The sequence below is a fragment of the Cibotium barometz genome, chromosome 4 (genome assembly GCF_041138505.1).
Source record: "Cibotium barometz isolate CiBa-2024 chromosome 4, ASM4113850v1, whole genome shotgun sequence".
NCBI lineage: Eukaryota > Viridiplantae > Streptophyta > Polypodiopsida > Cyatheales > Cibotiaceae > Cibotium > Cibotium barometz.
This window is the reverse complement of record NC_141049.1, coordinates 49,551,419-49,565,669: the sequence shown is the minus strand read 5'-3', so window position 1 is coordinate 49,565,669 and position 14,251 is coordinate 49,551,419. Positions and strand designations below refer to the sequence as shown.

The 14,251-nt window shown below is 40.1% G+C and overlaps 1 long non-coding RNA gene across 2 annotated transcripts; it reads right to left on the bottom strand.

Moving 5' to 3' along the window:
• Positions 1-790: 790 nt before the first annotated feature.
• On the bottom strand, positions 791-3,598 carry LOC147639356 (uncharacterized). Of its 2 annotated transcripts, none has more exons than XR_015263486.1 (3): positions 3,405-3,598; positions 1,574-1,703; positions 791-1,467 (listed from the first exon to the last, which is right to left on the bottom strand). It is a non-coding gene; the product is annotated as an uncharacterized LOC147639356 (long non-coding RNA). The 2 variants fall into 2 exon arrangements; XR_015263487.1 differs by lacking the exon at positions 3,405-3,598 and adding an exon at positions 3,157-3,392.
• Between the last annotated feature and the right edge of the window lie 10,653 nt (positions 3,599-14,251).

Here is a 14,251-nt window from a genome sequence, read left to right as displayed (position 1 = left end):
AGGCTTCCGCGCATGCAACAAGGCAAGTAGAATAGCTGTAGGGTCGAGAGCTCTGTTCGGCTGCCCCTGCTCCTCTCACCCCCCCCCCTCGGGTCCCCTCTCTCCCTTTTTCAGCATCTTTGGTGACCCATAGATGTTATCTCCCCAAAAAACATCTATGATGAGGCTAGGCTATGACTTGATAATAAGGGACAAAATGAGATGCTCATAATCCCGGATGGACACCATAAGACAAGCACTTGGATCTGGCCTTGACCAAGCTCTAGCTAGGCACTCCAATAGTGAAATTTGGTAGTAAGGGAAAAGCTGGACTGTCAGTCGAGAGGCTTGAGTTGATGTGAGTTGAGCCTCAGGTTCAGGGGTTCTCCAAGAGGAAATATGGCCTTTGCCACATGATATGTATCTATGGGCAGGCTTGATGGATGAGATTGGGTACAACACCAAGGCAAGGGATGACTCACTAACCAACAGTTGCCACAAGGCCCTGCCTTCTGGATGAGGGCCCAGCTGGGGTACGACCTTCTTCAAGAAATGTTTAGCCCAAGGACAAGATGAATAGGGGACTCCAATGAGTGGAAAATGAAATTCAATTAATTAATGAATCTTGTTTTTGGATGGTGTAGCATTTCGTCTAAGGTATTCCGCCATCAACCAACTACGCACACTTCACATCCCCTCTCCAATCAGCGTCGATCCCCCTTTCTAGTCAGGCTTGCTATGGCGTCATCATGTTGGAGGCAAATGAGTGTAGTGTTCCATCCGTAGGCTGAAGGAGAGGAAGTATCTATGCCACCCTTACCTTGCTACGTCGTCATTGTTTCAGTGTTGGGTCTACGTGATTGAAACCCTGAACATATTGTGTGCAAAGAGAGCCACCCATTAGCCCCCTCCTTTACCACACCAGGCGAGCCTTCATGCCATTGGCACCTTGTTTTCATACGTTTGCAGAAGAAAATCAAACTAGGCATGTGCATGTGTCAAAACAAGGTACTGCGTATTGAAATTATTTTTTCTGCCGCAAAGAGGTAAACCCTCTCTTTCATCTAGGGTTCAGTTCGATGATTTTGGCAGATGTTTAATCATGGTGATTTATTTAGCAGAAGAGAATTTGATTAGCGGGTTCCTCCCTTTCCTATTAGTACAAAAGCTTTCAACACATTAGTTTCTCTCCACATGAATTTTTGTCTTGCTTTTTAAAGAAACATATGGTGCAATTGACATGACATATGTAGAGAAAACATAAACCCATGTTTCAGAATTCCCAATAACTATGATCGTGCAGCTTATTACCCATCTTATATCTTCAGGTTTATATGAATCTCTCCATCTGAGGGTCTCTTTCAGCATATTCTTGGCGTTTTTCACATTCCAATTTCTGGCTCGCAAATAACGTCTCAAGCATGCATCGGAGCAATACAGCTTTTCCCAACCATTGAAAGAACCTAGTACATTTCGAAGCTCTTCCACCTGCAGTATTCATAAACGACAGGTAAAACCAGTTGTTTGAAGCCCTACAAGTTGATCTCAACCAATGAACACATTTGTCTCTCACTTGAACAAAACCTCATAATACCTTGGCAAGCTCTTCATCCAAAGTTTGATGTTTAAGAGGATCATGGCCCTAGAACATGCTGGTGGTAATCTGTGCCGCAGTGTGTCAAATAATAATAAAATAGACACAACGTTCAGATCTCCTGATTCGCCTGCAGAAACAGGAAGCAGAATTTTCAGTTCCTCATTTGAAAATCTCTGGATCCACTCACTAGCATGCAAAATACAAACTTACTTGATGACAAGAGTTGATGATAAAGCCATACAAATCAAAATATTGCACATCAATGAAATCCTTTCACTACTACCGTCACCAAAAAAAATAGGGACGAATATTCGTCAAATGGCTATTTTTTGAGGGTCTCCAGAAAGTCATGGGCTGTTTTAGAGCAAAAAAAAATGAGTTTTTCTTAACATATTCACCCAAAATGACATTTTTGGGTAAGATTTGGCCAAAAATTCACCAAAAATGCACTAAATGTCAGGACATACAATAGAAAATTCAAAAGATTTGCCACGTTCTTCTATACTTCTTAGTTCAGACATGAATAACATTTGCCAACCTACCTCTATCTTTCTCGTGGGATTGCCCTCTTATTTTTTGCCCTGACTACTGTGTGCAAATGCCATAGTGTCTAATGATTAGTCTCAACTCACCTTCACCTCACCATGGGTATATGCTACTAACATAGCATGCAGGAGAACTATTGGAGGTGATCAATACCAGACATCGCTGCACTGCAAGTTCTCAAGACACATAAGGCCACTCTCAAATGATTCATCACTTTGCCTTCCTACCAGTCTGTTAGCTCGTCTACTTGAGCTTGTGCAAACTATGTGTTGCAACATTCAACTCATGTACATCAAAGATTAAGTTCAAAATTTATGGCATACAAGAAAACCAAATCTATATTTTGACCCTTACACACAAACAATGCTGAGGTTCTCAACCTCTCTCAGGGAGGTAAAGTTGGTCATGCTGAGAACTATCCTTAGATAACAACGCCCTCTGGTGCTATCCTTGATCGGTAATTGGCTGCATTATAATCTCTATATAAAAAGAGATGAAAAGAGATGCTGATGCCTTTTATAGCCTTACACTCTCTATGCTATGCGCATTGAAAGCATGTCCATCAATGATCTTGCCACCAAGATGAATCCCCTTTGCCTCTTTTATCCTCGTGTTATCACGTGCATGATCAAAAGGGCCTCTTTCTCTTTTGAGATCTTGGTAATAGTGTACTCTACCTTCTATCAGAAGATGAAACCTGGCTACTGCTTTAGCTAAACCATCCAGCTGTGAGAAACTGGGCTACTTTTCTGTTAAGACATCCACCTGCGGCCAAATCATCCAGCTATGGCCTGTAGCCACCGTCAAACACCATAATGACAGTTCCAAGTACCAATTATGACAGCCCTCAGATGCTGAAGATTACATTCCAAACAGTGGTCCTCAACTAGGCAAAAGAAATGGTTCAATGGAGATTCTTCTTACCAGCTGCAAATTTCTTTTCTAGAAGCCGATTATCCTAATTCTTGAACTAGACAGGCTAAGTTCCATCAATTACGTTGAAAATTTCTCAAAAGAGGCACAACACTCATTACCAGAGGAAAAATAAGTAAAAGGGGAAATTTGAACCGAATAATCAATTTCTCCACAGGAGCAGCAGGTGATTGTCCAGAAAAATGCTTGATTTGTGTGAAATTTTCCTACAGAGAGGTCAGGAATCCAAAATATGCTAGAATGACACTAGAAGGTGGGTGCGAGGCCTTGCATGCAGAGATTTGAAGGATTCGCGTTAGAAGGAGGAAGTTAGGGTTCGAGAAACAGGGTTGAAGAGATGATTTGTTACCAGTGAAGGCGACGGGCTTTTCGAGCTGCATCTGTGCTTTGGACGTCGTGATCAACACTAGAGACACGGAACTGTTCAAGGCTCACAGTCACGTCTGAAAGAAGAACAAGACGATGCCGTGCCTTACTATTGACTCAGAATAAGAAAGCAGGTAATTGAATGGTCATACCAATAGGGAAAAGGAAATGTTCAGAGTTTTTTTAGTTATAACAGAGGAATATATTAGAAAGAAGGTGAGGTTACAAGTCCCCATGAGGAAGGTCCATGGGGAGACCCTGAGAACTGTTAAACCCTGAAGATAATGGGATTAACTCTGAAACTTTAAAAAAAAAACTGAGACATAATCAAAACTTGATGAGCAGTTTCATGAAACAAAACTTGATGAACAGCCTGATGAAATCGGCTGAGAAGACCCAACTGAAGCTTGATTTATCTTGAAAGGCCATTGTCGGACCTCGTGAACAGTAGCTTGAGTCCGGGAGGCCTTAAAGGACCCTTTGAAAACCTGAGTGCTGGAGCCTTCTTTGACATTCGAAAACAACTCCTTGAAACATGGTTTCCTTCTTTTTGCAGAGCGAGGAGCTGTGAAACTTCTTCCATTTCCTCCATGGCAGGTCAAAAACACATGCAGCAAAGGACTTGTGAATAGTAGCCTCAGTCCAGGAGGCCTTAAAGGACCCTTTGGAAACCTTCCGAAGCCTGGATGTGATAAGCCGAGTAGTACTGGAGCCTTCTTTGACATTCGAAATCCTTGTAACATGGTTTCCTTCTTTTTGAAAGTGAGGAGCTGTGAAACTTCTTCCATTTCCTCCATGGCAGGTCCTGCCAACGATCCACCTCAATAGGTACACCAGTTGGTTGAAGATGATGGATTAGCTTGCGTACACTGTCAAGAAAGAGATAAAAATGGTGATTAGTTTTGACTTCATAAAGAGCTTCATTCCGTTGATTCCATACATGCCATAGAAGCAGCATTCTGACGGACTGCCATGTTAAGGGTGCAAGGTGTGACATTCTCCTAAGAGGACTTCTTTCCAGCTGAGAGGGGAGTTCCTAATCTTCATGAAAGCCTTGTTCAGAACACTCAAGAATTGCCTAGTGTCTGGGCAAGAGAAGAAAAGATGTGGGACAGTTTCGAGTTTGGTTTTGCAACGAGGACAAAGACCATTCCCATGACCAATCTTCATAGCTTTCTCAAGGGTCCAGGTTGCTTTGTGGATGACCAACCAGGCCAAAATGGCGTGCTTCCTTTCTTGAGTGAAGGCCCAGATTAACTTGAAGCGGAAGGCCCATTGATGATTGTTCCATGACAAGGACCATCTATTGTTGAGCTTGAGAACCAGATTCCCTGCATGAAACACATTAGGCAACTTGACAAGATTACTAGAATACCCCCACCGAAGGGCTTTAGAAAAGGTCTTGCAGTCACAAATAAACCGCAAAGGAATGGAAACCTTCAGAGCATTACATCTTTGAATTACAAGCTCAACTCCACCCGTGGCAAGATAAACTTATTACTGATTTGCTCACTGTTTAACATGCCAGATGTGTCACATAGATCACCCCACACGTTTATACCAGCTTTGAAACAAGAGAGGCTGATCTAAACCTGTTCATTGGAAATCGGAATCACAAGATGCCCAAACCAGACTAAATCCGTAGCATATGCATACCTCCCTCTCTTGGTATAAGTTTGAAAGCAGAAGAGCTTCTTATAGTTCATCCAGGACTCCCACATTCTGCAGAGCAGAGCTTGCTGCCTATTGGAGAGAGATGTGCCTTTGAGAACAGAGAGAACCCCTTCCAAGCCCTTTTTCCTTTGAGCCAAAATTTTCCAACATCCCTTTCGAGCAGGTCTGCCCATACATCATTTGACACAATAGCTCTTTGGACCCATTTAGCTACAAGTTTCTCAGCCAGCAAACCAATATTAATTATGCCAAGACCCCCCTGCTCTTTATCCAAGCAACATACTTGAAATGCAACTTTGCTGATCCTCTTTCTGTCAAGTGACCCCCCCCAAAGATAATTACCCATGATAGAGTTAAGGGATTGGAGTTGGGTCTTGGAGGGCCTCCAACAACAGGCCAAAAAGTAAACAACCGAGGGGATGATGAAGTGGTTAAGGACAAAGGCTCGAGAAGCCACCCCGGTGTTAATGTGACTCAACAAGAGATTGTTTGGAGACATAGTAGACACAATGGAAGATAGTAGATAGCTTGGATCCCAAAGAGAAGCTTGAAAGAGAGACCTACTGTGATGAGAGAAGGGCTTGGGGGGGGGGGGAGAGAGAGAGAGAGAGAGAGAATCTTTTAGTTGTTGAGTCAGACAGAGAGGAGATGTGATAGTAATCAATGAAGAAAACAGTTTTTAGGTGGGTTTGCTATAAAATATAAATTTTAAATTGCTAGCCTATCCGAAAATTTAAATTTAAATTAAACTTTTTTATTTTTTATGCATTTAAAAGTGAAAAAAATAAAAAAACATAAGTTTTCCTTGTCTTTTAATGACTTGATTTAGAATTTGTGGGAACTTAAAAAATGCAATGAAAGTGTATTTAACGAGATTGTCTTTTAATGACTGTTGATATGAAATTTAGAGGGAACTTCAGAAACACAATGAAAGTGCATTAAATGTGATTGAAAGTTATTTTGAGACAATTATTTTGAATTGTAATAAAAAATATTTTTGGGGCCCCTATATGGACGAGATTGATGATGTTTCGAGAGTTTTAGTGGCTAGAAAGAGAATCCTAGAGAGAGAAAACTAGAGAGATCCCCTACTTTTAGGGCCAAAAGTAGGCGTCTTTATGAGGTTTATCTCCTTAAGCCTCAATAAAATTAGTCTTGATTTCTTAAAATTAGGGATCCTTACAAGGCCCTTTTTATGTTCAAATGCCCCCTAATGTGATGATCTAACTCATCTATGCCTACTGCATGGAGTACAAGGAATGCATCCTTAACCTCCGTGTGGGAAACTCGGGGTGGACGACCTAATGATTATAGATGGTGAGTAAATGGCCAATTCTAAATACATAATTTGTTGTATGTTGCCTTGAAAGGCTATTTTTACTAAGCAAAAATTGTATTACTTAAAGCATTAAAAAGAATAAGGCATGAGGGCTGGAGGAGAGACCCACAAAGGTCCCTATCGAGTTTCCTGTAAGTTTAAGAATACAACATGAGGACCGGAGGAGAGGCACAGAGATTTCCCTATCGAGTCTCTTGTAAGTTGCATGAGGGCCAGAGGAGAGGTCTAATGAGGTCCCTACTAAGCCATTTGTAAGTCCAAGAATACTGCATGAGGGCCTGAGGAGAGGCCTAGAGAGGTCCCTATCGAGTCGCTTGTAAGTCTAAGAAGGAGGCCCAAAGAGATCCGTACTAAGTCGCCTGTAAGTCCACAAAAAATGGAAAGAAATCCGTACTGTAAGTCCACGAAAAATGGAAAGAAATCCAAAATAAAAATGTTAAAAGCATAAGAAAATTGTAGAGGAAAAAAATGTAATGATTTCTAGAACGCAGTTACTTGTTAGGTGTTGTAATTTCACGACCCAAGGGAGGACTCACTTTGTGGACACCTGGAGCGAAAGCAAACTTTCCAGACTCTTAGAGATGAACTTCTCAAGATAAAGTTGACTTCCTGGACAAATGGAGCAGAAGAAGATGGCTACATCGAATCACCTACAGAGCCTGTTGATGTGGATGACTACATCCACATCCACAAAGAGGAAGAGAAGGCCAAAGTTGGTGGCCTACACTAGCAAGCTTCATTGACATACATGGTAGCACACTTGAGTGCCCATGGACAAGATTCTTCATCGGCATATTCTCGTGGATTCTTCATTGGATTGGTGGAAATCATCTTCCCACCATCTCCTTGGTCTACCACCACTAGTTTTATGTGGTTCTACATGATTATATTATCTACCACATAAAACTGATGGTCTACCACCATCAGTTTTATGTGGTTCTACATGATTATATTGTATACTTGAGATGGCTTGCTTCTCATTCATCAATGCTCTTGCCACTTTTCCTATCACTCGATTCTTTCTCTTAGCAACCCCATTTTGCTGAGGAGCATACCTACATGTAAGTTGCTATCTAATACTATGGTCTCTCAAGAATAATCAAATGCATGTGAGATGTACTCACCACCACCATCTGTCTTCAAACATTTAATCCAATGACCATATTGCTTTTCCACAAGTTCTTTGAATTATTTGAACTTACCCAATGCTTCACTCTTCTCTTTCAGAAAATAAATCTCTGTCATCCTGCTGAAATCATCAATAAATGTGATGTAACACCGGAAAATGGTAACCTTGCTTGTTTCCCAAATTGGCATGCATCACAAACATGTGTATTTCTATTATATTTGAATCTTGGTAGATCACCAACAATGCCATTTATTTGCATAGATTTCAACTTTTGTATGTTTACATGGCCAAGTCTTTTGTGCCAAATATCGATGTCTGGCACTATCCCACGGCTATGAGAAAGCATGGCTAACTTCAACTTTAATATTATTGTATCTAGCTTAAACAATCTCCTTCCCTTTTGACCTTTGGCAATCAATTTGTAGCCATGCTTAAAGTCCTCAACAAAATATCCTTGCTCATTAAATCTCACTTGTAATCCTTGTTCTACCATTTTTCCAATACATGCCAAACTCTTTGTAATAGATGGCATATACAACACCTTAGACATAGTTTTCCCTCTACTATCATGCATCCTCAACGGCACACTATCAACATGTGTAATAGGATGTTGAGTCTCATCACCTATAGCAACATAACCCTGAGTTTGTGTAGGCATCATGTTATCAAACCACTCTCCATGACATATGTGTTTTGATGCACCTGAATCCATGTTTCATCACTCTTTGCAAGATATCATAGTACCCATTACATGCTTCATGGCAAACAAATGATCTGTATGTCCATTGGCTAGATGATGCATAATTACCATGTTGCATTCTGTTACCACCACGAACATCATTTTGATTTTTGTAGCAATCTCTAGCCATATGTCCAAGTTTACCATAATAATGACACTCAATGCCATGCATATTCTACTGTTGTGGTTGCCAATGACCTCTACCATGAGATCCAGACCTCCCTCTAGCATGAGGGTAAAAACCTCTACCACCATATGCACCAAATGATGCCTGTGAATCCTGTTGTTATTGTGGTGGCCTATCATGCAAACCACATCCGCATGTACGTCCTCTCAAAGTAGATCTCCCCCTACCTCTAGCACCTCTATGAGTGTAGAATGCTTGGTCGCTTGCATGTCCACTGGTACTAGATGAAGTACTTAAAACCAAGTTTCATCTCCTCCATGATAAGCAAAGAGACCAACTCATCAAAATCTAGGGAGTCTCCACCTCTAACTCTGATAGAGGTTTCAAATGCTTTGTAGCCTTTGCCCAAACCATTCAATGTAATGGAAACCAAATCATCATCTTCCATAGGGGCACCAATAGATGCAAGTGCATATACACATCCTTTAATCTCCTACGCATTGTTATTGATGCTCCTGTTGTTGCGAGTCACACTATGTATCTTTTGCTTTAACTACATCTTCTTTGGTTGAGTAGTATCATACAACTTCACCAATGTATCCCATGCATCCTTGGGATTATCTATATCTTGAATATGGCATAACATCCCATTTGTCACAAAAATTGAGAAATAATGTAGCACTTTGAATTCCCTCTCTATCTAGTTCCTATGTGCTATAAGTTGGGTGGGTGTTGCATTCTCACTGGTGGAACCCTTGGCTTTGTCTCCTCACATGTCACCAAATTCCAAAGTCCTTTGCTTTTCAGAAAGTTTGTCATCCCATACTTCCAAATCTAGAAGTTGTTTCTTTCAAGCTTTTCACCAACAATCTTATCTAAACCATTACTAATCTTGTTATGCACAATGTTCACTGATATAGCAACAAACCAACTTACACTCATACATACATGTGCTTGATCACCAATGTTGTCCACACATTCCGTAATGTTTATGGTGACAGAATTTGGGACTCAAAATGTATGTTTACATAAGCTAAAAATCACTTGGCTCCGCTCACAACTTCTAAGAAACACATCCAAAACAATCCTCCACTTTCTAGAATAAACTTAGTCACATGTAGTACATGCATACATCACATGAGCATACCATATGCTTGCATCACATACACCTGTCCACAAATAACATTCTTTGTTTTTGTTGTCTATTGATTTGCAACACTCTCTAGATTCCAATCATGAGAATATGGGCTCCACACATTTCACATATTACATTCATGTATGCCATGCACATGCACAACATCACCATTTCATGTAGACTTGTAGTGCTAGATAACCAATCTAGGAGCCTCCTCACTTGATGAATTTGCAGGTTTTCAGATATTTTGGCAATTGTATTCACCACTTGGTTTACTTTCTATGGTTCCCTTACAAGCTATGGTTCACTTTATACCATCGAATTCATTATCGAAGCACTTGGTTTTGCTCCAACTCTACCACTATATGGACTATAGTTTAGACCTGCTGTGCTACATTTCCTGGCTGTCGGCCTATTCGTTTATCAATGTTGTGACTTGATCCAGCTCCCAAGATGTTTTGTGAGGCTTAATTTGAGTTGATCCAGCTCCCAAGATGTTTTGTGAGGCTTTATCAATGTTGTGAGACTGCTTCGTGCGCCTCTTGCATGGGATTTCTCTTGCATGGGATCTGATAGTATGGATGAACTCGGCTCTTGCAAGGGATTTCTCTTGCATGGGATCTGTATACCCATCTTGAAGGGTATCGTCTGCAATCCACTGTTTCTCTATAATGGTCGGTTGGGATTCAATCCAGAGAACTAAGGGCTCTCCTCCATAGTCAGAAGAGGCTTTTCCCACCATCTCTCCTTGTCCAAAGAAGGCTTGTCAAGGCTTAAGCATGACACATATTTCCTCAAGGATTTCAGTATAGTAAGTACTCCTCATAATTACTTTATGATGACACGAAACCCTCAACTACCTAACTTGCAACAAGAGAGTATAGAATCTCTACAAATGACAATTGCTAGTGAGTGATTCAAGAGGGAGGCATTGGAGGAAAAATTACACCATCATGGGAAAAAGAGGATGATTTCACATGAGAGAAAGTGAGGATGAGGATGAAAGTGATGATAACCACACTAAGAAACTCATAAAAACTATTGTATCTGTGCTTAAAGTGAATAAAACGAAATGGGAATGTAAAATTGGTACCAAAGATTTAATTAAAAAGAACTTTATGTCACCTATGTATCGCTCCACCATGGGTCAAAAATGGGAATGGCTTAATCAAAATGAAAATGAACCCATTGCATTATACATTGAATGATTTTTCAGAAGCTATACTTTATACCTTATAATCATTTCAAATTGATGAGTAGAAAGAAACTTGCTTACCATGTAATGTGTAATGTTGGTATCATCCCATGTATCGACCATGGCTTTTGTAAAATTTTGAAGCTCTTCTTGAAATTTTTGGCACTCCTCTACAGTCGTCTTGGTTTTGCTCATTAATTTAACCATCTTATTGAAGTCTGACCAAACCTTCTCACGTAGAACTACAAGGCTTGGATTGGTGTAATCAAACATTGTGCATTTACACAAATCCTTCCACAAGTCCTAGGACTTTGAGTTCTTTACTTTTTCTGGCCTCTCTAGAAAATGTCTTGCCTTATATCCACTCATTGACACCTGTTGGGCCAATTCATGATGAGATTAATGCCAGAGGTCTTCTTGTTAACAGTAATCTGCACATTGTTGCCATGGCACCCAATTAAGTTCAATAGTTCCTCTACTTTTTGAAGAGCTTCATGTTGTCTTTCCTTGCCTTGCATAGTAAATGCATAATCAACGTGACACTTGAGCAAACGATCAAACACACACATGAATGCATGCAAAGTACAAAAGTGGACATTCTTGAGTTCGAATGGAATTACAGGATTCCATTCAGGTCTCTCAAATGCCTGTTTGGCTCAGCTAGCATGTTAGCAGACAAGACACCACCAACCCAATTGCCAGCATTATCATCCACTGTGTCATTCTCATCATCTTGATTCTCTAGCTTCCTCTTCCTTCCTGCCTTCTTCTGTTTCTTTTCTCTCACCATTCTCATGCACCATGGACAAGGATTTGGGGTGTTAGCACCTTGTGGAAACCCAAGAAGGCACTTTATTGTCTTCAAGTCACCTCCTAAATGCCAGTCTATTGTATAAGTGCCCTTACCCTCCACTTCTAATTTTTCCCCCTGAATCTATACTTTAATGACATTGGTAATCCATGGTATCCTATCAAACATCCAAGCCAGCACTTCATGCATCTTCTTTGGTACTTCAAATGCCCCAAGACACCATATCTCTCTCTCAAATTGGACACTAAAAAAGGGAAAACTTAACTTGCAAACCCTCTCCCTATTGCTCATCTGATTGTCTGGGTTTTCATTAGAACCTTCCAAAGGTAACTCAGTCTCCTCAGTCATGTTGATCTCACTCTTTGCATATGCCATTGCCTCATTCATAAGTGTGGTACTCATTCGTTCTAACCTCTTGCCTTTCACAATCTGACATTCATCCACTTTTAACACAAAACTTACCATGTCACCTTGCATGACAAACAAAAGTAGATAAGTTTTAGTACTTAAAAGATTTTTTTATTAGCTCGCAAAGAATGTAAAAAATTACTTACATTGTTTAGGCATTCCATAGAATAAGATCATAGCTCTCTGAAGACATTGTAGATCAACAAATATATTGTTGAACTCATTGTAGGATACATAATCTTACCATGTGTGCTTCGCTTTTTCCCCCAAGCTCTAATGGTTCATGTATCATTGATGCAATAGTATTCTCCAATTTTATGTTGCACATCATCATTGCATATCATTGTGCTTTGCTTTTTCCCCCAAGCTCCAATGGTTAATGTATCATTGATGCAATAGTATTCTCCAATTTTATGTTGCACATCATCATTGCATGTCCTCTTTGCTAATCTTATCTTTTTGGGGACAGGAAAAATATTCCTTGTGATGCCTTGTTTGTGGAGTGTATCTTTTAGCAATTGATGGAGGGCTTGATACCCTTTTGTGCTAATGCCCACATCATCGCATGTATTCTAAACCTCCTTAATGCTTAGAAGATTGGTAATGTCATCCATTATCTCATTTACGAGTACCTGACGTATCTTCTTGTGGCATGGGTCTCGAATGATGGAAAGAATGTCACGCCTCCTCACACAACTACGTTATATTTTCCCAAAATCTTGAGGACCATTATCACCACATGCTTCTTTCAAAAAGTTCATATCACAAACCAATAAAGATTACCAAAAACACCTTAATCTATTACTTATAACAACCACAACAACCAAAAATACCTTAATCAAAATTACTCGCAACAAACAATAATAGCCAAAGAACAAAAAACAAACCTTGCTGCATGGATTCTTCGCTTGCGACGAGCACCACCACCAACTATGAGTTTTTGAATGTTATTGATTGTCCTGTTTCACTCTCTTGCTCCCACGGGGGTACTCTTCATATGCAAGAGATTGTGTCTTGTAGCTTCATAACACGAGCCTTTTTCTCTTTGTCTCTTTCTCTAGCTCTAGAATATTATTTTGTGCATCTTGTAGTGCATGTTGCGCACTACTCAAAGTGCTTTTTAAGCTTTGTGTTTGTGAGTGGAGAAATTGGACTCTCCATGCATCGCTCATGCTTAACCTTCTACAATACCCAAGGAGCCCATTCTCACCCTCTCCAGAACAAACTGAATAAATGAAGGGAGATCAGTGAAGGGTGGAGGATAATGCGAAGAAGGATCAATAGGATATAAATATCCATGAATCCAAAGATCCACATTAGTACGACCATGTTGTCTTCTTGCATGCTTCTCATGTGCATTCAGATGTTCTTTTTTGATTGGTGCATATTCATTCAATATGTGAATATGCAAGTCCACCTTCCGCACTCTTGTTAAATCTGAAATTTTTGCCATTCGAAAAATGGAAGAGACTAATCTGAAGTGACTCAGGGCTATCCTATTGTATTCACAATAGGGCTATTCTATTGTGAAGAGGGAGAGAGATAAAGAGAGAGAGAGAGAGGGAGACAGACTCACGGTTGTCCTATTGTATTTGCAATAGGAGAAGAGAACTTGGGAAAAAGGGGGAGAGAGAGAGAGAGAGAGAGAGAGAGAGAGAGAGAGAGAGAGAGAGAATCTTATTGCAGAGGTTGGTAGGAAACTTGATGAATAATAGTAATGATTGAAAGAAACGGAATGTGGGGGGGATTTCAAATATGACTATTAAAGTGGAGTAAATAAGAATGAAAGCGTAGATACTAGTGATCTTAGTAGGGGGTTTTAATAGATAGAAAGAGAATCCTAGTTCAAAAATTAGAGAGATCCCCTACTTTTGGGCCCAAAAGTAGGCGTCATTTTATGAGCTTTGTCTCCTTAAGCCTCAATAAAATTATTCTTAATTCCTTAAAATTAGGGATCCTTATAGGGCCCTTTTTATGCTCAAATGCTCCCTAATGAATGGAATACATCTTCATTCCATAAACTTATATAAAACCATAGCATGATTCATACATGTCATGTGACATATCATAGCATGAAAATGGCTATGAATGGCATCTACAACTTTCCAATGGCATGTAACAATGCATGAAAGGATCTCAATGCCATTGATTGAACCATGGAAATCCTTAATTGCCAAGCAATGTTGAAAATAGAACCACATCCCCAATACTCAAATCTTTCTTAGGGTTCTCCTAATGCTTCAATTGATAACATATGGTTGCATATGGTCTTC